The sequence below is a fragment of the Spodoptera frugiperda genome, chromosome 11 (assembly GCF_023101765.2).
Source record: "Spodoptera frugiperda isolate SF20-4 chromosome 11, AGI-APGP_CSIRO_Sfru_2.0, whole genome shotgun sequence".
Lineage (NCBI taxonomy): Eukaryota > Metazoa > Arthropoda > Insecta > Lepidoptera > Noctuidae > Spodoptera > Spodoptera frugiperda.
Window position 1 is genome coordinate 2,613,770 of NC_064222.1, and position 23,558 is coordinate 2,637,327.

Genomic DNA, 23,558 nt, shown 5'->3' on the forward strand with positions numbered 1-23,558 from the left:
TTCACGTTCCCGCGCACAGATAATAAAGATTATTTTTTTTAACGGCACAACAGACTATGGCGCGTACAATAAGATGAAAATGAAAGTTTCGATTAGTTTTTGCTATAGTTCACTTTCGTTGGGTGCCGTAGACATAATGGAGATCTGATAATGAGATAGTAAAGTTATTATGATGTCCCTCGTGATATATCGAGGGACTGCTTTGATGACTCATACAAATTGTAGGTTCACGCTATTGACTCGGAGAAAATATTATAATGTACGTGTGCCACGATTATAATGTTTATATTTTATACTTCTTAATGAAAGGTGTTGATCTCAGTTTTTCTTGTTATACTTAATTAAAATATTAGCCACTCTAACGTCCGGCCCGCGCGACCGTTTATCTCTCTAACGTCCAGCCGCGCACGGCATCCGAACCGCGCCCGACTCGCAAGTTCGTCGTAACAAAAAACCTATATAGCTACTGAACCGTAATGCCTAGAATAAAGAAAAGAATACCAAAAAAAAGATAGAAGAATACTGATCAATCTTAACAATTTTTTAAAATCAGACAGAAAAAAAAACAGAATTATTTCTACCTTTTTAGAATATACGGCACAACTATTACATATTTTATCAATAAAATATTTTTACAACAAACTTTACCCTTTCTTTTGATGTATATAAGATTATATTCGGTTAACTCTAAGTATTGTAATTAAATCGAAAGAAAACACTACTCGTAATTTTACACATCAAAAAACCTGAGGAACACATTGACATTATTATGGAATCTTCAATGAATTTAGTATATTTCTCTTTGAAAAATGTATTATTTTGCTTATTACGAAATGTATTTCGATATTTTATATACTATTGTAATGCAAAGTATGTAAAATATGTATAAACAAAACTAAAAGTGGCCAACACCATACGACCGGCCATTTTTTTCGAAACAATCGTTTGAAGTTAAAATTAGACTAGATTTATCAGCTAAAACTGTGATATTTATACATCATCGTAAAGCACAAATCTTCTAGTTTATTTTGATGTATAACACTTGCAAGATAAATTAAACAAAACTGTAGTATTTACGACATAATTGTTGGAACTCACAAAAACACTTCAAAAACGAGTCAACTAACTTTAAAAATTTATATTTTTTTTTGTCAAAGCATATTACAACGCCATGTCTTATTTTTTCGTTGAACAATTTATTCGGCTGTATAGATAATCAGTCAAAACTCACCAAACAAGACCGTATTTTAAACTAGAGGGAGTTAAACAGAACTAGTCGCTTTGGATACTATAGTATCCATGGACGTATGACGCTCCTTTTTTTGGATACCGTGCTATCCATGGACGTAGATAGCCTCGGGGGACAAATGTTTGCGAGCGTCTAGAATGGTGTGTGAAATAATTAATACAGAAGCATGCAACAAAAAAGCAAGAAAGTAATTAGCGAAAATTGGGAAAGTGTAGCACCTACCAGACCCGGGAATCGAACCCGAGACCCCTTACCCGGGGTGACACTTGCGACCTATCGATCAACGAGGCAGTCAACGGGCAGTATATATTATTATATTCCTATTTAATTAGGTATATCTCTGTGCCTCTTCAAAAAATAACAGACTTAATAACAACACGCTAAAATTACTATTCAACCAAGAAAACAAGGAACTCACCTCGATATTTTTTTACAAGAAAAACCACAGCTTTATTCTTAAACGCTCTACCTCAATATGCAGATAGAAGTGACCCAAACCAACGAACAATGGACCACAGAGCATATACAACAGTTTGCAATAAAATAAAATGATTCACGTCGCATTGTCTATGCACGGTGCGTCAATCTCATGCGGGATTCAAGGGCATGATGACAATATGTTCATGTGCGATGCAATATGTTTAAAATATAATAAAATAATGTAATTTTGTCATAAAATAATATTTATTGCTGTGATGCATTGTGTGTTTGTTATAAAATATTGTGTTGTGAGATAGGTATGCAACGGGTTTTAAAGTGGATGAAGAAATTCGAACAAGAGACTTTGGATTTAGTTCGAGTTAACGGTAAATGGGTTGCTTGGAAGTAGCGACAGAAGTTTTATAAAACCGAGATAAAAATCAATACGATTTACTATACAAAAATCTGTCTTGCATTGCATCACAATAACTTTGTTATCTTTTTTATTTCTCTAATTTAAGGCACACGGTACCCTTTATATCATGGCACATGTGTACCTTAAGTCCACCAATATTAAATGCAACAAATCAAACAGATAATGAAAGCTTTTCTTGCAAATTAGTACCTAAAGTAAATTAACTAAAAATAACGGTTAAGGTATGAGTAAATATACTGAGAAAAACTACTAGTTTCCTGTCAAACTAAATATACGTAAGTGAACTGTTATTTTTAGTTAATTTAATATGTCTCATCAAGTTATTATAAAAAATATATACCCAAAGAAAGTTCACTCATAATCAGTTTAAAATAATTTTATACAACCTAAGAAAAATTTAATAAGTTTCTGCTAAGTTTTATTCAAATGGTTCCTTATTAGGCACATAAAATAAACCAATCATGTTTATATTGAAAAATCGAAAGCTATCTAGCAATTTAACATAAAGTACGAAGTCACGACATTTGTATTCATTTGAAGTGCGTTCGTTATAAAAAGCTTGTTTATTTAAATAGCACCTTTCTAAGTAAGTGACGTTTGATTCAAATTCAACGTGTGATAGATACGTTTACATAAATTGCACTCTTATATAAATAGGAGAAGGGGACTTGTGATGAGAAGAAAATGTATTATGTACATATTACATATAAATATGTATAAATTAACAATCTTTTTTTTTGAGAGGGGAAAATCATCAAGTAAGCCACGTGGTGAGAGACTGCCAGAGCAGAATACCTGTGTACATTGCCTACCCAAACGTGGGGTGACGGGTGTCATAGATTAAGGGACTGACAAAAATTGAGCTGCTGAGGTAATAACCCTAAAACTTTGACATTCCACCTGACTAGCCTGGAGGTTATGGCATACTTTTTAATGCAGAGGAGGACTAAAGTCCAACAGTGGACGATCACCGACATTTTAGCACAATATAGAAATAAGAACTTTTACTCCAGTAAATGTCAGTAAACGTCAGTTTACTCCAGTGAGATTTTTAGGGCCGAATCTCAATTCTCACTGTCGCACAATCGCACAATACTTGCGCACAACGAGAAAGTATATCACTATTACATAACAACTACTTATAAGAACGTTCTTCTGGACCACAAACTTAGATAAAAAGATAATTCCTAATTAACGAATGTTGTTTCCAAGACAACAATATGATACGTTGATTTAATTACAGCGTTTATGTTAATTGTAGAAAGTGTGAGACGGTGTATACGGGCTGAGCCAGCGTTGTTATTTTAGAGTTATCGTGTGAACCAGTGTGAACTAGCGCTTATAGTCTTGACTTTTTCAAATGTCAGCTTGTGTTATAGTGTTCTTAAGAATCACGATTATGGATCATTGTTGTATTAGAGATGGATTGTTTTTTAAATGACGTGTACTTAGTTTATTTATTTATTTACTAGGTTCTGCCAGTGGATTCGCCCGAGTTACCGACGTAGGATTAAAAGTGTTCTATGTTTTATTAAAATCATAGTCTATCATGTTCCAAATTTCCAATTAGAGGACTCATTGCCCCGTCTCGGTGCTGAAGGTAGAATTCTTCTAGAACTTACTCCCTGCAAGACAACTTAGTTAAAAAGCTGGACTAAATAGTTAAATTTGCTAAAGCAAACCTTTTGCAATCGTTGTAATTGAATTAAACTAAAGCAAATAGCAGTTTAAAGTGGACTGGCGTTACTCGCAATGTAATGGGCGCGTTGGTAACACTTGATGTCAGACAAATTGTTAGGTCGCGGTAATCACTGCAATTAGAACATTCGAATACTTTACTGTCCGTGGACGGCCTGTTACTGGCTACTTAATTCATTCAATTTGACGTGAACGATACATTGCATGCTGCACGAACAGACGGACACTGCAATTCCGAAAAACGCAATTTCACACAAATATTTTAATTAGTTACGTAAACTTATTGTCCTTCCCTCTCCCTAATAAGTCTATATAATCTGTGGTCACGATAGGGCCTTCGCGGGAATTATACAAGAAAAGGTTCTTCCAATCAAAATTCAGGTGTTAATTAAATCAATGTGTACATTAACCAGTTAGTTACAAATTACAAGGTAAAGTTATAACAATCTCTCGTAAAATGTTAAATACATAAGTTAGTTAATTTACCAAAACAAAATCAATTACACAATGTTTGCATTCACATTGTAACTTTTGCAATAGGCTGAACATAATGCGGCCTTGGGTTGATTAAAAAAAATACTGTCAAAATCAAAACTGAGCGCGGGAGATATCCTAATCGAGATCGAGTATCGAGTAATTGTATCGATTTTTCCAATCGATATAAAACGTGATGATAAGAATACTGTATGGGCATCACGCACGATTGAGGAATTATTGTCAATTGTAAAAGTGTATTATTTCATAATGGCTATTGTAGTGTTATTAACGTATGTAATGTGGCCACGTTAATTCGCTCGTGACCCAACGTACGAGGGTGCAAGCTATTGCAATACTGCAATTTGTCAATAATTATTGTTGGTTCCTATTATGTATTATGCGCAAATAATTGCTCAGTCGAATTATTCGTCTGTATAATCGTTATTTCGAAACTGTCCATCAGGGACAAAGACGGTTATAATTTTAAGTTGCCACGTACCTGAATCTACGCAGTACCTCAATATGGCGTAGGCACCTTAACACATCAAAATTTAGAACTTTATCTTACGTGAGAATATTTTACCAAAGCATGTACCAAATTCAAAGTTTACCAAGAGTAAAACAAATATTTACATGAGATGTCGGCAATTAAATGCCGAGTTAATTAATTCTAACGGACGTGCGTACTCATCGGATGGTTATTCATGTAAATAGGTGAAATGAAACCACTGGCTTCTGCCAAACGCTGCCACCCGCCACTTAAAGCTGCCAAGTTGCCAACTAGAAAGACTACTACAAAGGATGAGCCGGCTTGTGGTTACATAGCGCATTTTCCGTATGGAAATCCTTAGTTAATGACAAAGGTTTGATCCTATAGTGCAATAAAGTCCTTTGTATTGGTAAACAGTTAGCCATTTAATGATTACTTAAACTATTTCTTAGTAAAGCTTTTGTTCCGAAAACAATTGCTGAGGACTGGGTTAAGTAACCATTAAATGACTCTGAATACGGCGGTAAGTCCCTATACGCTTAATTTCCTCTTAAACATTTGATTGTCATAAGCATAATTGAAAGATTTGTCATTTCTTATTTACACATAAAACAGTTTGACCACGAGAAGATTACGCCCTTTCGAATTTCTATTACATAGTTAGGCCCGAAGGTGTATTTGCTTTATCTCATTTTGTATGAATATTGTGTGAAAGTAGAGGAAACTAGACACGTGCAAATACACACTGTCTTATTTAAAGGTGTGAATACAAGTTCGTGCAGTTTCAACACGATTCGTAATTTGAATCCACGAGGAGCGTGAATGAATGAATGTGTTGTGTTGCACGAGAATAATCTTCGCGATATTTACTCGAATGAAAGGGAAATTATGTACATTGTATTTTTATAAAGCATCTAAACTAACCCTAACAAAATTGTAAGGCATAAAAGTAAAATATGATCTATGTTCCACTTACGAATTTCAATGGCGTCCGCAGTGTTGATCTGTAACGAAAAAAAAAACAAATTAGTACCACTTGAATAATTATGTTGATTCATAAAACATAATTAGCAAACATTATCTAGATGGACAGTGATCATTAATTAGCATAATAAAACAATCTGTAGGTACCATTAATCTTAACTAAACATCCTTGTTTAAAACATGTCCTAATTAATATTTTTTTCACGATTCATGTTTAAGCTTTTATGTGAAACATGATAATTATTATTCACAAGTAATTGCTAAAAAATGATAACTCCAAATTAAGGTGACATTTCATATAATACTAATTCAACGACTAACAAATATCATTAAGCATTTCTATCTAATCTGTGGTCGCGGTCTCCCGCAAACAAAAAAAAAACAATTTGTCTAACGAACTCATTTGGCGCGAACTCACATTTGATTAAAAAGTTACATCACAGATTATATAATGCTACACATATCAGATAGTTTTGTAGCTAACAAACAACGGAAACTGTTTGGTTGAGTTGTAAACAGTTTGTTCTCACATGAATCTAACGACACGGCGGAGAAAGTGAGATCACAGATAAATGATTGATGATATTATTATAAAATTGTTTTATTATTGTCTTGTGTGACAGTCTGCTTAATTTGTTCTGGCGTCTTTTTTAATCTATCGTGATGATCGATACGTCAAAAAATGAATTGAGTAATTAATTTTATTTATATTGTCCATTCTTCGTTTTTGTAGGGCAAGTGACCCGGTTGTGGCCATCGACCCCGTTGTGGCCATTTGGGCCTTCAAATATTTATAACTAAAGCATGAACAAATAAATTACTCTGTAATGTACAGTATTTAAAATATTGAATATTGGAGACACTGATACCGTTGGCAGCTTTGATGTGTCAAACTTCACTTCGATGCAACAAGTCATTCTTTTTAGTTGAGGGTGAAATTGTTAAGATCTTAACAAAAAGGCTAAGGCGAGCGGGTGAGGATTTGGGTTTTTATTTTTTAAATCTTTGCTTATTGTTTGGATGTTTATGTTAATACTACATGAAGAATATATTGTCTAAGTGGAACTAAAGTTATTTTGTCGCCATATGTTTCTGAAGTGAGGTTATTAGAAGGTGGCCACTAATGGAGACGAAACTTATGAATTACTCCATCTTTGGCCACATGGGTGGCCAAAACTGGTGTACATAGACACCCCACTTCTTCCCCTTTATTTTATCGTGGCATTTTTTCCTTGGCTTTACATATCAACAAATACATATTTTTCATTTTCAGAGATGCAATAAATTGCCTTGACACGAAGGGGAGGTCAGATTACTTTGCAGCTTTTACCAACGTCATATAAATGTTGATCTCTTTATTTGTAAGTCTAATTAAAGTGAAGTAATAATATTTCATATTTTCCAAACTAAATAAAAATCATTGTTTGTAAAATGTCCAATTTAATTAATAAATTTTAATTACTTTATAGTATATTTTCATGGCCAGAACTGGCACACGACCGTGGCCAGAAATGGCACCCAAAAATGGCACAAACTCCTGCTTTTTAAGCTGTAGCCCTGGTAAACCCACTAGATAGTCCGCAGCTCCGGAGCACAGTATACTTACATCTCACTTGACGTGCTACACACCAACAAAAAACTGACAATCGATTTAAATACAGACTATTCTGCCAGTGTCGAGTGGTGACGGCAGATTGTGAACCGTCGAACTATAAAAGAACGCTAACAAATCTAATTCACACATCAAACTTTCATGCGACGTAGTGACGTCACGTGTCACAAGGAAGAGCTCTCCCGTCCCGTCGCCAGCGCGTGACAACACGATTTCTATGATACATCGTGTCTTTGTATGCAATCGTATGCATTCAACAACATATCACATTTAATGTAAACCCACATTTCTCTAAGAACGGTAATGTCAGTATGAATTGAAGACGCTGAATAGATTGCATGGCTTGGTGAAAACAACTTGGTTTTTATAGATAGGCAGGCAATAGAGTTTTGAAAAGTTGATAGATTTTTGATGTTATTGCTGTTGAATTACCTACTATATAAAGCATGGAAAGGCTTAAACATTTCTCCATCAATTTTACTTTTACTTAATCACAAGAACTTAATAAAAAATTTTGAAAAGTGTGGTCTATGATTCTTGTATTTTTATAGAGACCCCATTGCCTAATACTAAGCTAATATTGGCATAAAATAAAGGCATTAAGCTACCACTACTATTACTATTATTTCTGTGACGACGTATATTGAAGTGATTCTGTCATTTGTGATGTGTCGTTTCTTCGTTGTCTGATGACACACTAATCCCACATTGCACATGTAAAGTTTACATAAGAATAAACATGAATAGAAAATGCCAGCGAACTATTTGGCAGAAATCCCGCCAGGCACGATCACATCGCCTGGTCGAGGATGGATTCTCCTTTTCTTAGGGAATTTTGTTCCCTAAACTTCCAATGATGACTTTTTAAACAAGTAAAGATAGACAGTAATCAGCAAACACAAATAGTCACGAAATACAGTAATTAACTTGTAAGCGATGCATGGATAGTGAATAGGTACACCATTTCCCTGTTTCCGATTCAATTCACTTCAACAATAACTTCCTGGCTGATAAGCATACGCCATCACGCTGGCTAATGACCAATCAAATACATGGAGTTTATATGGAACTAGCATTACTAGGTACTTGGATAATTTCTTCCTCTATGTATGTTAATTTCACAGATGGGGCCTAGTAGGGCTGATGCCTAATTCGGAGTAGCGGACTACCTAGCGAGTTTACCGGGGCTACAGCTGGAAAAGCAGGAGTAGGAACAGTAAGCAGGAGTCAATAAGAGTCTAGTACTCCCTCTCGCCTCGCCCAAGGCAAAAAAGTCATTGGATGATATTTCCCACTTAAAAAAGTTTGTGTATAAAATGTGAAACTTACTTAAAGTTGAAAGTACCTATTTAATTTGACGGATAGCGAAAAGGTCGTTCTTTTGGTCGCGTTTGTAAAAAAATTAATGGATAAAATGTAGGTACTCTAATATCTTCTCCCAAACAAAGCTGAAACCTGTCAAAAACAAATGCGGATACGCAAACAACAATTTAATTGAAACGTGGGTAAATATTAGATAATTGCCCACTACGAAATTACACGGAGATCATAATTATTACGTAAAGCAATTATAAAGTAAAATATTTGTTCTAGAATTCTTTAATTATTTGGTATTTGTTTTAATGCTCATGCAACACGATATGCTGTGATGAAACTCTATGAAGATTTTGGTAATTATCATCATCACACTGCACAGTCACTATTAATATCAAAGAACTTAATTCATAATATCTAGGAAAGTTCGCACCAGAAAGATTTACATAACTTTTTTATATCAGAGAGTCCGACACCTCGTTTATAACGCTGAGTTTGGCTCAGATTTAATGCCAAGCCCAATCTAAGTAAGAAAAGTTGTACAGAACGAAAGATTTATGATAGAAACGTAAGTAACCAATTAAGCAGTACCGATAATAGCCACACAAATTCTTACTGTCAGCAGTTGACTGAACAGACAATAAAATAAGTTCTCGACAACTTTGGGCGATCGTTAGCCAGTAACTCTAAGATCAAGTTGTAATGTTTTTACGGCAACCGACCACCGTAAATAGAAGTGAAATTAACAATCGTTTAAAAGTACAGTGAGAGATTGCCGATTAAACGAACGTTTTAACATGTTTTACTGGGTATTATGCCGTTGGCACGTGAAACTTTTATAGGTAATCTAAGGGACTTCAGATTTAACATCACACGGTCTAGTACGTGTTTTTTTTATGTTACCACGTTTAGCCCTCTGATTGGTTGGTTAATTGACGCTAGCCAATTAGAACGCCGAACGTCATAAATGTGTCGATTGCGTTAACGTAAAACAAACTCGCATTAGGCCATAATACCATGCCTAATAATAATTGATTTATATCGATTATGTTTGTGATATTTATTTAAAAACACAGATGATATTTTACATACCTATAGGTATGCGAAATCCAAAGCAATCATAAGTTACGTAACACAATAATTATCGATTACTTTCACATTGAAAGTTCTGTAAAGGCGAGAACCCGACAACCATAAAGTATCGAAAAAACAAACGAGCAATTATTCTTAAACCGGCGATAATCGATTATGAGCTTTATGTCCTTTTCAATCGAGTTCTCGGTACGATTGAAGGCTTTGGTAATGTGTTGGGCGGTGAAGGAAAGCCGTCGACCACCAGCGAACAGGTCGATGTTGCGATAAGGTCCTATATTGCAATTCAAGTTGTAAATGATATACGAGACCATCCCAACATTTCACATTGATCCGAGAAATAACGAAAATATAATTCTGAATACGTAACTTATTTTAGCGACATGTTTTATACATTGACCATAAAGCAAAACAGTTAGTTATTTTAAGCGTGAACATGAAATCCAGGAAAAGGAATACTAAGATTTAATCTAATAGTTAAAATACAATTTTGAAGGATCTTCAGTTGCAGTCATAATTTTACTTTTATTTTTATTTATCTCCAAATCTGTTCGGAATTATTAAAAACAAAAACCTAACCGGCTTGACAACATTAATTAGCAAATCATATCAACGGATACAATGTCAGTGAATTGGTTTCGATTGCATCATAAATACATATGGCTGCCGTGTTTTGGCGCCATTAACAATCCAATCTCCCCACTACATTCCAATTTTAAAAGTTGCTGTGTAAACAAATAGTGAGTGGCCAGTGTTGTCCGAAGTTCCGTGTGGAACGGAAGAGGTTGGGTGCGATTCACAAACTACATAGGAGTGGTGAGATTCTACGTGTAGCTTTCATTTCTCCGAAGAGCCTCGGGCCGCAAAAAGTTGCGGAACAACCGTCCGTCGTGGCGGGTCGGCCCGCCTCGCAGTGACGAGTTTGCAGTGTGAAGTCGATACGATACGAAAGTTTTATATGCTCGCCGAGAGGTCATTGCCCGGTAATGGGATATAAACTATAAACTCCTAATTTGGTCTGCTGACTAAAAGTAGCTAGAACTGCAGAGAACCAATCAATTCTGCACTTAAAGCTAGTGCCTATATCTGTTTAAGTAGTTGTGTTCGATCGTTACAAAAAACAATGCATCACAAAAATAGCATCATCAATTTTAATGATCCAGTAGGTAGATACGATTATGTTCTACACGATATGAATTGTTTATTTTGATAGACATCAAAATAATGGATGAGAATATAATCATTAATCTTTTTTCTGACCTTTTCATTACATAATGCCATGGTCATCACATCCCGATTAAAGTCATTACACAAATTATCCAGTATAAAGTACATTAAATGGTTTGCCGTGAGACAATGGAGCCGAGGCACGGGAAAGTGAGAGGGCACGGATTCACCGGCGGTTATAGCATCGCCGGCGAGGCCTTTGATCTCCGACGCACGCGCGCACCGTGCGAACCCACCTCATTGGGTCACTACTACTTACATCTGACACCTGTCAAATAAAGATGTCAAAATGACGTTAGCGACATTGAACAATGCAATTGTAAGGTGTTTGCGGTACCTTATGTCTGTTATGGTAATGATTCTATCGAATGTTGATGATGGGATGCACTAAACTTGTTAGTGTACCTAATTGTTAATTTTTCTGGCTTTGTCTACCTCTAAATACGCCTCTATTACATATTCTATAAACGCAGTCTTTTTCTCAAACAGTTTACTAAAACCAATACAGGCTCAACTAAATGCCTTATCTATAATTTTCTAATAGATATACCTACATACATACCTATTACAGATGTCCGATTTTATATCCTTCTGTAAAACGAGATCAATTAAGACAAATTATGCAGGTTTTTTTTCTAATACGTAAACACGTTTGAAAGTAGTTTCTTTTCCTTCAAGTATTGATAGCTTAGAACTTTGAGTTATACAATCGAATGGAGCGATGCCATAACAGTTGCTTGTCAAAATCGCTAATTATTGTCCATTGGCCCCGTTCGCACTTCCACAGTGATCAGTAACCAGTTGTGTAATACGTGGAGTTGTCGCATCCAGTATTATGTTGTGATTGATTGACTTAAATGGAAGCTAAATAAAAAATCATTTAGTTAATATACAAGTAGGACGTCCTCCGTCCACCCACAAGATGGACAGACGACATGATTAAGGTCGCAGGGAGCCGCTGGTTGCAGGTCGCTTCCAACCGACTTATCTAAAAGTCATTGGGGAGACAAATGTTCAGCAGTGGACGTTTTATAGCTGATATAATAATGATGATGATGAAAAGACAGTGGTTGTGATGAAAAATTTATTAATTTTTTTTTGCTTAAACTAGCCTAGGTTTCAGAAACTTTGTTAGAAAGATTAATTTTTCGATTGATAAAATGACAATTCTTTTATCAATGTCTGGTAAATAATACCAATTCTGAAACATTCTGAAGTCATAATTACAGTGACTGGCTCGATCTCTATTACATAAACAAACAATGAAAACTGAAAACTAGACGTAATCTAGTATCTAGTAGAATTATAAGAGGTCAAATATTAATAATCCGCAATATAATAATGGACAGATGATCTGATTAAGGTCGCAGGGAGCCGCTGGATGCAGGTTGCTTCCAACCGGCCTATTTGGAAGTCATTGGGTGAGGCCTATGTTCAGCAGTGAACGTCTTGTGGCTGATATGATGATGATGATAATGAATATTAATAAATCACCTCATTAAATCCTTCCTCCCTTATTTCGACTTGACTCCTAACACTACTAAATAATACCTCAACCTTTTTGTTTCTCAGACGCATTTTTTAATTAAAACCAAATTGAACTTAACAACATACTTAAATAAAGAATTAACTTAAAATTACAATGACCTCCACAATGTAACGAGTAATTTGAATCGGTTAAGGAAATTAAATAACATCTTGTTGTTATAACACATTGTTTAAATTGAGGATGTGATGTAGGACTTTATGACTACTTATTATAATAATAATGTAGCCTATTGTTTGGAGTTATTAATAAATGTATCACGGTCGTTTTGACACCTAGACCGGTACATACCTTAGGCTAGGTGTCAAGGCTCTATTGCCTGTCTAGGCACACAGATGACAGGGCAAATAAGACTATGACAGAGTGGTAACAAAAATCCAGAGAAAAGTCTGTTTTTTTTATAAAATCTCCTTCGTCGTGTTAATTAAAAATCATCTTATCTTATCTCTCCTCTTATAAAATTTCCTCGGACGGTTATGGAAAATGAGAACCAACGAGAATGTCACTTTGAAAAGGTTTGCCGACCCCCCATATCCTCATGCATGAGAAGTTCAACCGACTCAGTTTATTAATAGCAACAAATAAATAAAAGTATTACAAAACAGCCATCAAAATGTAAATCTCTTGTGTCTTCAAGACAGTAATAGATGCAAAAATTAGACATCGTTCGTCATCAGCCGTTTGTCATTTAGTCAATCAATTAGCATCAATTAGGAGAACTGGCATAATAGATGAACGCTGTCGACCGCTCTTCGACATTCGTTATTTCAAATGAATAGTTCTATAGACAGGAGACATAGACATAACTTGTCTAATATTTTTAGAGGTACGTTATGTTGTCTAGATTTGACAGTTCAGAAAAAAATATTTGACAGATGGTGAATAATGTATTCTGTATTATTTTCAATGTTTTTTTTTCAGTAGATTACAATAGCCACGTTATTTGAAAATTTTAGTTAGGCAATAATAAGTTTTTGTAATGAAAATGTAAATTTTATCTTATTTTTTCTGAAATGAAAAACATGGTTTTTAATTTACTTGACCAGGAATTAGGAAAATGATTGCAAACATAATATGAATAAACACATCGTGAATTAAGCGCAAATGATTTTTAACTACATAATATCTGGACTCAAAATGTCCTAAGACTGTTATAGTTAAGGAAATATTTCACATTTATCTACAATATAGGTAATAGAACTGTCGCTACGTCGTATGTGTGAATTGTGATATGACCAGTATCGTGTGCAGTGTACATGTATCGAAGGTGCCCCAGTTGCAACTAGTTTGAACTACAAAATTACTTGGTAATGCACTAATCTAAAGTTGCAAAGTACTTGAATGTTGCTACGTGTCGTACTGCAAAGCGATAGTTTTGTGATTCAAACGTAGTATAGGCGATGCTGTGCTTAGCTATGAGATATTACACTATTCTGTGTTTTCATTCCGATCGACAACTACTTAAGGGTTGAATGTAAATAAATTCTTAGGTAATTGATAACTTATGGAAATTCCATTCATCACCTATTTAGCGGCTTAATTTCCTTTTCATACGTCTTATTAAAATCGAATCATTGCTTAAAGTCTACAAGTTGATAGTTAACTAGCTACGTACTAGGTCGTATGCATGTAAATTTCAAGTTAATAGTTACCAAGGTATCTTCTAACTATAATTTGCATGTAAATTCAAAAGAAAAATCTACTCTGTTACTAAAAATAGATGACTGGTAGCTATCTATCGCAATGCGACACCCAACAAACTTAACCGTTGATTTACATTGGAATGAGCAAACTCAGGCTTAAAACCGTTTAAGTTTTCGACATCGCGTGTGTCCACGATAGTTTTGCCGGCACTCTATCGTTTTAGCGCGATTATTATTCATAGAGGATAATTTCGAAGTATGTTAGGCAAAAAAGATTGCTATCCGAGAAAGAAAGTGACTCCATATCAGTCTAGCTGTATGTAGCGGAGATATTTAACTCCTAGGATTGCGAATATTTTTAGTTACACTCACTGTTTATAGTTAAAATGCTTTTCTTTTCTTCTCCTCTAATCGGGATCCAAGACAGTTATTCATATCCCTGGGACGCGCCGAACTTCAGTGTTCCGATGTTTTCATGGTTGTATAATATTGTAAATCCTGGCTTACAGGAGTTGTAGCGGTTAGGGAGGTTGTGACGGGATTGTCCCAAAATAAAATTTATATACCTACCTATAGTTAAGAATAGGCTGATGATGATGACGAGCTTAATAGCGATGCTCAATACAGTTACTGAATACCTACTGACTTAGTTCTCAATTAAATTTTGTCGCATAGATTTGTTAATTTTCAACTTTGTTCACTAACAAAATCTTTTGCTTAAACGAACTCCAGAAAACTTTTCTAAGTAGGTAACCACACAGTGGCTTATTACGTCAAACAAACTTTCTTGTACAAAACTTGACATTGAAGAAAACTTGTCTATCAGGGTAGGCGCGACGGTTGCGTGACAACACCCCATAGCTGAGGGCGGAGTGGTATGTGTAAGATGTTAAACGGCGCGAACCATCACCTTGACTTGTGACATAGAAAAATAATTCGGTTACACAACAGTCGAGACACATCGCCTTAAAATAAATACATTTTATTGAACCTCCTGTCAAATTTTCGCGCTATTTTTAGGTCAGCCATTTTGAAACGACCAAATAGGTTTATTCTTAGCATTGTTTATGGTTTCTATTTTTTTTTCTTTTTGATGTATTCTAGTGTGGGGCGTTATAAAGGGTCATAACATAACCTCGTAGATGAGAACTTTGTTTTATTACGTACGTAAAAAGTGAGGTTTGTAATTGTTTTTGCAAGAAATAAAAACGCCTAAGGGTTTATCTTTATAGTATTTCCAACGTAATGATAGCAATTCGAAGTACAATCTCACGTGAATCAGTTATATTACCTCTTTATAATTCGTAATAGCATATCAGGCGGTGTCAAGGCGAATGTCGGCCTACCCTTATCAGACAGTGCACGCCACGCCAGAGCCAATCTAAATAGCATCATTAAAACTTAATTTGAATTAGTTTTTGGTACCTAGGTGTTTTAGACACGGGTATTTTGGCGCGAATTTATAATTGTGCATGTTATTATCTTGCTGAGTTTTTTTTAAGCTTCTAGATGTATTTAAATTTTGCACGAAATATTATTATGTATGAGTAATTATATGAGTACAGTAAATTCAGGAAATTCTTAATTTACCTATGCATGAAATATTTTATTAGATATACTGCATTTCATGTAACAGACGTTATTATTTTATTAATCATGGTCTTAAATTGTTTAAAGTCTATTTTGATATTTAGAAACCTTCGTCGTGTTTTATTGAATAAATATGGATGCGAATGCAAGTATTCGCTTAAACACAGCTACATTCATAAATGTAATGACGTAATCTAGGCAGAATGAGATCAACGAACTAGTACTTGGCCGGATGCGACTAAATAACCTCCTTCAAGCAATGCTACCATAATAAAAATTAATAACAAAACAAAAATTAAGCAATTAAATCGTCAGGAACAATAAGGGTTCATAACCCCAGTGGGAGTTTTAAAAACCGTAACTTAACTGTCAATTTTGAATTTTAAATATAGAATACAAGTTATTTTTTCTTTTTAATTAAGTCCTCAGAAACAATGGTTTCGTAACTGCGAAATTTTAAAAGTAACGGTCGATTTTTGTTACTAGAAAACGCATTCGAGACAATGAGTCTGCTAAATATTTTTTTAATATTCTTAACGGTGATTATTAATTACTTACCTAATGTAATTTATATTGGCAAAACTGAGTCATTTACCTAGTGAGTAATGCATGAAAGTCGCACATTATTAACTACTAACCAATAAAATAAAATAGATAAATGAAAAAGGGTAACAAAAATCAAACATTTATTTTTTCAACTTTCTAAATAAAAATCACAATATTACGTTATCGGAATAAACGGTTACGACCGGCCACCATGCTTCCTAGTCATAGACAAATCGGCAACCACTGTTACCAACAAAACAAAAATAATGGCGCCATTTAAAAGTTTTCATTCAATCAGTTTATGCTTACTGAATAGTATAGGACAGACATTTTTTTTCCTGGTCATGCTTTCCGATCATTTCGATTTCTAAAACATTCGTGATTGTCTTATATAACAATTTATTTACAAATACAAGACAGAAATAAAGGTCCTCGGCAAAGACTGTAAGTTGTACTAAGGAGGTATATTTTTAGAACAAGAAAATGATATTACCTACTTATTTTTGTATTTTCTTGTGAAGGTTCGTAATGTGTTCTTGGCACATGAACTTGTTCATTGCATTTGCTTTATAAAAAATATAAAGTCAAGTCAAAGTAAAATAATTTATTCCAGTTTTTATTCCAATTAAACCATATACTTAAATGGCTTTTGAAACGTTAAAAAATAATATGTCTGTCAGTCTGACCGTCTGTAAAGTTAGGTGCTCGTTCCAAAATTTAGCTTCGAATGGAGAAGAACGAGCAAGAAATTCCGTTCGTTACTAAAAACTATAAAAACTAGATTTCAATTGAAAAAGAGATTCTAATACGTAAATAGACATCTATCTAATGGTGGGAAAAGATACAAAACAACATTATTTAAATACCAATTTACTGATTTTGTTATGACAAAACAAAAAAGATTGCACGTATTCTTTTAACCTAAACTTTACAAATGAGTGAACTTTGTAAAGTGATTCATAGTGAATAGCTATTTAAAGTAGAATGCAGGCATATCGATTAACGTGTAAGTAGGCGCAGAGCATTTCCCGACACTATCAAGGGCAGTTATGTAGTTGGAAGTCATATTCATTAGAGGTAAGTAGGTTATTTACTCTTATAGGTATTACCATTGAGGAGTTTATGTATTTTATGCACATTTGATGATTTATTATAGTTTTACCTAATTAACAAAGGATGTTGCAGTGTTTCTATGAAATCTGGTCCCACCTTCCAATAGCTATGGGTGTTACATCATTGGATAGGTAATTTTGAGCTAAATAAAAGTTACTATGGCGCCAAGCTCCAATCTTAGTGCGTCCAGAGTTATTCTTTATTAAACATGGTAGTTTTATCGCTAGCCAAGTAATGCTATTTTTGCATCATAATTGCATTTTTGAGATTACAAATCATAAGGTGACCAAAGAAAAGCAAACCAACACAGAGATTAGAAATGTTTTTTTTTTTTATATTTCTTTAAGTTTTAAAAATATTCCCACAGACCAACTAATCAATCAGCCGACTGATTTTAGTATCCTTCCAATTACGCAGCAGAACCATATAAACGAACTACTATAAAACTTGTAACAGCTCACATTTCTTCCAATAAATTGAATAAAATCTACAATTTTATAGCCAAACACACATTTACAAGGCAATTCGTAGCTGAACTCGTAAGCCGCCATTAACAACTGACCAAATAAAATAAATAAATAAAAAGTAAAAAGCAAACGATATCGCTTTCTCTACGAGTTTAGAATAAAACCTGTTTGCTGTCGTGTTATAGGTTATTGTCATAGGTTATGTGTAAGGCTGATGAGAGTCAGGTGCTGTGGCTATATTTAGATTTAAAATCTTGTTTGTATTTCATTAATAATTATAAAATTATAATTGAGTAGGAATGCAGTTTGCTAATTGCGATTTAGATGTTTTTTGATTAGCACGGTCAGTCTACTCTCTTTGCCCAAGGAAGTAAATGTAGAAATCATTTCTAAGCCTAAAAGTAAGTCCTTCAAACTTTAAGCTAATAAAAACTTTTACCACTCTGCAACATCGTTACCTTGGAAACGAGTCTACCAATAACAACCTTCCTGGTGTCATAAATCATAGACACTTGTATACACACCATAAATAGTAGAGTTGACTGACACTTGAAACGTTTTCGCCAGCCAGTATAAAAATAAAACGAAAATATCAAAGTCTTTCGCCCAAGAAGGTCGTATATCATTTTAAATGCGTCGGAACTGAATCGGAAGTTTTTATGTCGTTGAAGGTAAACAGCATATAAATATATGCTAGCGTTTTCTAGACTGTAGCTACCTCTACACACGTGATCTACTCGTACCTACATACATGTTTATAATATACCTAACTGTTTTTTATATCCTCGGCAGGATAGGAGCAGCGGACTACCTAGCGGGTTTACCGGGGCTCCGGCTCGAAAACCAGGAGTAGGAACGGGGTGGTTTTTAGTTAGTAAAAGTCTGCCACTCCCTCTCGCCTCGCCAGGCGGAGGAAGTCATTAGATGATTATCCCGCCTCAAGAAAAAAGGCAGGATAGGATCGACCGACACCTTTGACAATTCTAATATAAAAAATATTTAACATGCGTGAGTTTGAGTTTAAAAGTCGAGTACAATATGTCTTCACCATCCATTTGGCAGAAAAAAGTTATAACTATAATAAAAATCATTAACATCTTTTCAGATGTCAGAGAGGTCAAGCTCACTCAATTATATTTTTTCAATTGTAACTCAATTATAAATCGATTATTGTAGACTAAACATCACGAATCTGTGTTCTGTAGAGTTGGGTAGACAGGCAGTCAGACCGACAGTAAATTATTACTAGTTGTGGGAGTCAACACAACACAGAACTAAACTCAGAATCACATTTAGATAGACTATAAAATCGTTAATCTTTAAAATATTCATATTCACAAAAAAATGTTATAGATGGCTTTTAAAATGCTCATTGTTTTTTTAAACTGTTTTCTATCGCTTTTGTGTATCGTCTGTTGAATAATTAGCATCTAATTTTGCTAAATATCTACACATTTGTAACATTTAACTTACAAACATACGAGTGAAGGACAGAGATAGTCAATATGAATATTATTTAAAGAAGAATTCAGAGGACAGAGATAGTCAATATGAATATTATAAAGAAGCTCTAGCAGATGTGCTGGGGAACTGGTCGTCGCTTGCGTCGATTTCTAACGCTGTGCAAATTGCGACGGCACGCCGACATGTGTGCATTTCTAATCACAAGCGGTGCTAAGGTTTAAGTGTATAAAACATTAAAATTTCTTCTAAGTGGACATATAAATAATCCTCGGTTAAACTTAGAGATAATTGAATGTTTGAGGATATTACGTTATAAATACATTTACGTGTAGGTAGTTTTATTAAGAGTATAAGAAAACTATTTATTGAGTAGCTTGAAATTTTGAAATATTTAAAACCGTAGTATTTAATATTCTGGTTACAAAATATGATTCCAATTTCAATATCCAGGTACGATACATAAAGGCACTAACACAAATATACAAGTGTGGGAGAACCATGCTGAGGCCTCACAGAAAACCGACGTGAAAGATTGCAATCTTCCCAATCCCCGATTCCCCAACAACCCGGAAATTCTCAACCCCCAAAAGGCCGGTAACGCGCTTGTACCTAACGCCTCTCTGGTGGTGATTGCTTACCATCAAGTGATCCGTCTCTAGTCTACTGGCTTATTAAAAAAAAAAGCAAATTCTTAAATCAAATAGAACGAAAAGTTTTCCAAAACAACATTTGAAAGTCTTCAGATATTTTTCTTTGACAGTTCCCTGAACTTTAAAAAAAATCCAGGTCAATGACCTGTAGAAGCACCCCTATATGAACGTGGCGGGAACTACTTTACCACAGACTATACTAACACCTAACTTTATGACGTCTCCACAAAGGTTGTTTCCAAACCATACGGCGCGATGACACGATAAGCTTTTTAGCTTCGATTTTATTTTTGGGTAATAAATAAAAATAAACTGGGTATACAAGAGCTATTTTCGTAAAAGCTATTTTAACATAGGCCTGAATTTATTTCTAAATATAAGATGTCAGATATCGTTGTCTTTGACTAACTTTAGATAGGTAGGATGTTATACATAGAAAATTATTTGTAATCTTACTAATATTATTATAAATGCGAATGTTTGTGAGTTTGTGCGTATGTTTGTTACTCAATCACGTGAAAACGACTGAAGGGATCAGGATGAAATTTGGAACAGGGGTAGATTATGATCTGGAATAACACATAAGACATTTTTTATCCCATCAGAAGCTAGTATATAATAAAACTAAGTATCTGCTACTTATCTGTGAGTAGCATATTCACAGTTCAGCAATAAAAATAAACAAATTATATTGTTTCATCATCATCAGCCTGTTCTCGTTCACTACTGGACATAGGCCTCTTCTATTATATTGTTTATGTGGTTCAAAATATTAAAAACAATGAAGAAAGTTTCCCCATACACATACATAGCTTCCTTTGACCCTAACAATCACACTGACACCTATATAATTACTTCTTAACGTAGTAGGTATAGCCGTATAGTATAGGTAGTCAAAAGCAATTACTTAACTGTCGATCATCGAAGCCGAGTGAGTCAGCGATAGCTTTGAAAAGAAGATAATTTTAGCCCATTGTCACGAAATATTGGCTGGATGAAAGTCATTTGTGTGTGAAAATATGTTGTTACAATAGCAACGACGTAGTTATTGGTTTTAAACCGCCTACTGTAAAAATGAGGCGAAAGATGCGTTACCTACATATAAGTAGGCCAAACAATAAATAGTTCCTATGTGATGTGTATGTGGCGTGAAACAACGCTTGCGTTGTGTTTCGTTGTGTTAGTGAGGTTACCGGGGGCCCAATTACCAATCCCAATCCCCGATTCCCCAAAAACCTTTAAATTCCTAACTCCCAAAAGGCCGGCAACGCACTTGTAACGCCTCTGGTGTTCGGGTATCCATGGGCGGCGGCGCTTATACCATAAAAAACATCTCATTTTGGAGAGGATAGATAGCATGTACTTTTTGCAAAAAAAAACCTTAGGGAACACAAGGTGTGGCGACTCTATGCCTAATGCAATCTTTACTATGATGAACAACAATTTGCATGTAATAACTTAGATAGTAAACAGTAGCCTTTCCAAACAACTAAACCACATATACATAATTAGTAGTAGTACATATTTTATAATATTTCTTTATATTTATAAAATACATCTTAAAATTACACAACAGTTATGCATAAAAGCCTCTTGGACGTCTATATTGCAATATTTTCAATGGTGATTCCATTAATATATTGCAAAATAAGTCTTTAACTTTCGTAACAAGTTAATTTGAGCATAAGACGACAGTAAATAATTGATGGCAGCGACTGACCGTTTTAATAAGGATAGAAACATATTTTATAACGTTATTTGCCTCTAACATTTGCAGCGAATACGTAATTTTTGCAATATATTGACACAAATAACCAGCTTTGGCCCGCGGCTTCGCAGCAATAAATTCTGCACTCCACTCCTCTTTTCTCAAACTTCTAGTTTTATTTTCATATATAAAATAGTGGTATTTACATATTTTAATTTTGTCTGTCGGTATATGAGACACAATAGAAAACACATTGTGTCTCGTGTAGATTTGCCTTCCGACATAGAAAGGGTTAAGGGTCCATGTGACATTGCTATAGGTAAATTTTAAAAATGCCCGAAGGTTCGAGGTCTATATAACTGTCAAGAGAAAAACGATATTTTAAAAGGACACTATACATTGTTGGCTCAAAATCGTTAATATATTAGTACTACGAACTAAAATATGTACTTTACGCCTATATTACAGTTTTCATAACAAAACTAAGCAATATCTTAACTAAGAAAACAAATTAGAGAAATGAACGTGTACCAGAGCATTTCTCCAAACAAAGCCCCATAGGACAGGAACACACAATAGTACACACAGCTACAGATCGAGCTCTACAAAACCAGTATATCATGGTCCCGCTCTATATGAACTTCTCACACATTCGTCGCTCAGTTTATACTAGTTGTGCATAGGTTGATGTTGAGCCGTGAATACACATATTTATAGAGTATTGTATGAACACGTTTCTGCTGGTTATATCTTCTGTGAACGCATCGGCTTTCTCCATGTTCACACGGCACAATGAAGCTCGTATTGTACGTTTGTGGCAGAAGGTTTAGTGCTAAAAGTGTTTGGAATGGACACAGATATTTAGGTTAGGTTTTTAACTGACAGACAGATCTAAGGCTGAATGCAAGTCGCTTCCAACCAGCTAACGTAGAAGAGTTTTGGGTAAGGCCTATGTTCGTCAATGGATGTCTTGTCACTCATAACATGTTAAGCTTTAACTAATCTAATCAATGTGAGTGTGTGTGTCAAAAATAAAATAAAAATCTAACAAAAATATCCTAGGATTCTGGATTACTAAGTCAAACATGACTGCTAAAATGTTCTATAACATAATATTTTCAACCCATACAAGATGATAACTTATAAGTTGGAATTCATAACAAAAATCTTTGATTCTTCCTTGTATAATCTATAATGGTAATTATTTTATTTCTAATTCTATTTTAAAACGCAACACTTACATGAAATACCGCTAAACCTTCTGCCATACACACTTAATGTGACAGCGTGACACTCGCAGCCCACACTGCCGAGCACACAGCCACACCGCACAGCGTCGCATGGCGATTAATTAATGAAAATCCACGTGTCACTTACATTACGTATTGTCCGCTAATTAATTACCTCAGCATGAGATGGGTGATGGGAATATGAAAGCTGCACTTTATCTTCCATGTCTATAAAAGTTAATAGCTTTGAAAGTGGCTTTTATTCACTATTGCTGACTGAGGTGAGACCACTAATGTCGACGAAGAATTGTAATTAAATTAAATGAAGACTTGGTAACCATTTATCCTTCTAATTAAGTTGTCCAGGAGTTAGTTATGGTCGTTGTTGTTTACTTTTGTTAAACGGGAGTTATTTCGAAGATAGGAATGAAGGTTATATTGCAATAGGTAATTTTGTTTCGAAGCAGACATTCCTATTTGGACGTTTAGGATCGTAGAACGATTTCCTTTCTGCATCACCAGATTTGCAAAATACACTTTGTAATTATAATTAATTATACATTTTGATTATAAATAATAGTGTTTTTAACAACACATAACCTG

At 34.6% G+C, this 23,558-nt stretch overlaps 2 protein-coding genes across 2 annotated transcripts in view; both read right to left on the reverse strand.

The window, feature by feature from the left end:
• Positions 1-3,313, reverse strand: part of LOC118274872 (phosphatidylethanolamine-binding protein homolog F40A3.3-like) — a 40,429-nt gene extending 37,116 nt beyond the window's left edge. Inside the window, exon 1 of the mRNA XM_050697006.1 lies at positions 3,308-3,313. The gene's annotated coding sequence lies outside the window, so the exon portion shown is untranslated. The remainder of the gene's footprint in view (positions 1-3,307) is intronic.
• The window catches only part of LOC118274869 (uncharacterized), an 87,083-nt gene that overhangs the window by 29,078 nt on the left and 34,447 nt on the right, over positions 1-23,558 (reverse strand). The window contains exon 2 of the mRNA XM_035592618.2: positions 5,747-5,774. The gene's annotated coding sequence lies outside the window, so the exon portion shown is untranslated. The remainder of the gene's footprint in view (positions 1-5,746; positions 5,775-23,558) is intronic.